The sequence below is a fragment of the Hippocampus zosterae genome, chromosome 18 (genome assembly GCF_025434085.1).
Source record: "Hippocampus zosterae strain Florida chromosome 18, ASM2543408v3, whole genome shotgun sequence".
NCBI lineage: Eukaryota > Metazoa > Chordata > Actinopteri > Syngnathiformes > Syngnathidae > Hippocampus > Hippocampus zosterae.
The window spans coordinates 10,190,047-10,193,646 of record NC_067468.1 but is presented as its reverse complement, the minus strand read 5'-3'; the positions used below and the strand labels follow the sequence as shown (position 1 = coordinate 10,193,646).

The 3,600-nt window shown below is 43.6% G+C and overlaps 1 long non-coding RNA gene across 1 annotated transcript; it reads left to right on the top strand.

Moving 5' to 3' along the window:
• LOC127591155 (uncharacterized) lies at positions 1-3,490 on the top strand. Its single transcript, XR_007959827.1, has 3 exons — positions 1-99; positions 1,779-1,900; positions 3,066-3,490. It is a non-coding gene; the product is annotated as an uncharacterized LOC127591155 (long non-coding RNA).
• The last annotated feature ends 110 nt before the right edge of the window (positions 3,491-3,600 follow it).

Genomic DNA, 3,600 nt, shown 5'->3' with positions numbered 1-3,600 from the left:
CCCTTTTTTTGTCCCAATTTCTAAGCTAGCCCAAAGGCGCTATGAGAAGGATGTCAGGCAACGAAACGGGCGGAGGACCACAAAGCGTGCCGTGGAAAGGTAGACACATGGAAATTTATGTGTGTATTTGCACTGCTCTATTTAGCCAGCTATAAATCAAGCCGGCTTGTTGTCTAAAGGTCGCAAACTCATCTCCAATCCCCCCAATCTGTCAAGAGTAATTGCGAAATGAGGCCACCATGCTGTTTGGTGTGACGCCTCCCGAGTAATACTCACGGTATGGTGCCTTTGAGATGTCCCCATTTTTCTATTTGACTTGATATTTTTATGTGCGGTTATTAACAGCAAGCAAATAGTGAACATCGCACATCTAATGTAGGGGAAATTATGACAAAAAGGCATTAAAAGATACTTATCGCCATATGTGCGTATGTTTGGTTACTTCACAAGAAGCCGTCGGTTTCGTTCTTTTCTACATTTTCATGACAACGGAGTGATTTTTGACAAAGTCACTTGCTAGTTATGCTTTGTCTTTCAGTCGAAAAAGACTCATTTCCTGTAGGCTTCGCTTCATTTAACCACCGGGCCGCCCTTTTTTTTTTCTTTCTTTTTTTTTTGGGTGATTGTATCGATCCGAATTTGTGTCTCCCAGTCCTCAGTGGCCTATCTTCCCTCCCTGTGGGTTCATTAATTTGGCTGATGAGAAAGTCCCCGAGAGCAAAGTGGGAGATTGAATGAGCTCTTTGGTAAATGGATTAATAATTCTCGTGTGTTTTTATGCAATAAACAGGCAAACATTCTTTTGCTAGCATAAGCTTGCTTTTGTTTACCATGATAGCATCTGTTCGTTTGGCCAATTTCGAGCGCCTGATTGTCAAGGTGTGGAAATTCTGGTTCGATAATGTTCCAGCTACCAGAGGCTTTAAGCGACTATATTCTCACAGCTCAAACGTTTCGGCAAAAAAACAAAGATGCTCAAGGATGCAGTATGTACTGTATTTGTCAAGGTTGTATCGTTATTTCAAGGCTCCTTTTATATATACTTGGCACTTTTTTTATCTAAACATTCTGAGTTGGCTTCAATGTTCCCCCTTCTCTGTGATGTTCTTTTTTTTTAAGACTAGTGACATCATCATTTGCCATTTTCTTTCTCAGCCACAGTGGTCATGAATGACTACAGTAAGGACGTGTTTTGTTTTCAGTAAAGGAAGATTACAAGTGGGCCAGCGTTGGGCTATTTATCTCGCCGCCGCCTTTGGGAGGACAGCTAACGCTGGCCTTGCTCCCTTTTATTCATCTACTTTTGTAGGAAGCTTAAATATATCCACTGGAAATGTCCCAATGTCGTAGCATTGCAGTATAACGCTGCGCCAAAGGCACTCGTGCGAGGGGGCACAACACAGTGTAGTCATAAATATACCACAAAATAATCAGCCTTTTTTTTAATGGCACCAACAATTCCGACAATTGTTTTGTAGCTTGAGAGAGTTTTAATGCTTCTTTGGGGACAGCAATTTAAAAAGATGTAATATTGATAAAGTCGCACAGAACAGGGTACATGTGGTATAGTGGCGGTGCAGTGGAATGGTGGTCGGGCACGTCTGCCCTGCAGTTCTGAGGATCTGGGTTTGAATCTCAGCTACTGTCTAAGTTTGTCTTAACTCGATTCTCATTTAATGCCCGAACCTGGTTCCTTTTGAATTACTCAACCTCCCTCCCTGTTATTTCCACTTTTCTGCCCACTTTCATCCACTTTTCTCAATTTTCTCTCCACCAAGCTCTCAATCAGTGACTCACTTGGCATCGCGTCTGGAATACGTCACCTGGGAGGGACGGCGAGGACGGCAGAGGGTGCGAGGGGAAGAAAATTGGAAGGAGCGACGTCTGCTGCAGTAGCAAGGTGAGTCAAGGAGGGGCTAGACATGGATGTCACGTAGGATGAAGCGCCCCCCCCTACCCACCCCTCACACACACACACGGGTCGAACCTAGAGCTAATGCGAATGTCATTGTCTCGCCAATGATTCTGGACCAGTAATGAGATTGCAGGGCTTTCCCCATTAGGAAGAGTTATGTCACCGCTAACGCCACGGCGGTAAATTTGCTTACACTGCTTTCAGCACACATACATGACCACTCCGTGTATCGTCACATTTCATTGTCGAGTTGATTGTTTCGGTTCGATCTTCATTCAGGGTGTGAATCTACTTGATATTAGCTCCCGGCACTTTTTAATCTGTTGAATTAACAGATTGAGCGGAGGGTCTTTTTCTGAAATCTTGTCAAGAGTGAAATAATGCTAGCTGCAAAAGGGTTCAACCAAATCAAATTTTCATCGATTTTCAATTTGTGCAGCAATTTCTTTGGTTTTATTTTATTTTTTTGTTGACAATGATAATCGGGTGTTTCACTGTTCAACAGGAGAGACCCAGCAATTATTCTTACCAATGATTTAGGTATCCAATATTTAATATCGCAATTTTTTTTTTCATTGATGGCACCTTGACTTCATGTTTTTGAAGTCTTATTTTAAAACGTCCCTTGGACTTGAGCAGAGTGCCTTCGTACCATTTCTGTTAATGAATAAGCTTTCACTCTTATACCTGTAATAATGTCAATGGGGGTGGATGGGTGTCTTTAAAATGGCTATGCAGACCATCTTCATTTGAGTTGCTAGTGGATGTCTGCTTTCTGCAGAGGGCCTTTATAGTTCGGTGTCCAGTTTGTATCTTTTGAGTGCTACCACTTTTGACACCACTTTGAATCCAGCTATTATAATTTAATGAAGTACAAATAAAAGGGTAAAACGGATTGTAACATTTGAAACGGCCAAATGAAATGCAGCCGATCTACCCTCCGTCAATAGATTTGCCTCCCACGCGACACTCCCAATTCAGTCAGGAGCTGTCGGTATGAATTAAAAGCTTCTACACAAAAGCAGCGCAGTGGAAACGTGTTTGTTTGACCTTAACACCGAAAGAGCTTTTTGGAAGAGCGGAGCTAGCTTTTGTCCGCGAGCGTCCACATGACGGACGAGACAGTGATGGCCGCCTTTGTCGTCCAGAGGGCCATCCATCGCTTCGAAGTCAGCGATCATGCACAGATGGAGTGCTTGTGGAGATGAGTAAAATGACAGAGGCGAGGCGCAAAGAGAGTAAGTGGCCAAATGTTTGGCCATCCACAACTGCCTAATGGAGGAACATATTGTATCACACCAAAACAAAATCAGAGGAAAACGGGAAGTTAATTGACTTGAGTAGCAATTGCAATCTGGGCATTTTCCCCACCGGATGGCTTTTTTTGATGGGGCGGGGGTTCCCCTCCGACATCGTTTATATTCACTGCGGAAATTATGTGTTCAGTGGGACCTAGGCAGTCTGTTCTCATCCGCGGATCTGCTCGAAAAAAACGGTCGCGCCAGCAATCGTAAATGCTTATCGCAAATCCACATGTGGGCGTTCCTCACCGAGTTGGGCCGCAGATGCCATGATTGAAAAGTGAAACACTACGCGAGCCAATCGGGAAGTGAATCACGGTATAGCTAGCACTGTTGTTGCACACGCAAAAAAACCCAAAAACTGTTTGTGTTGCATATAACACC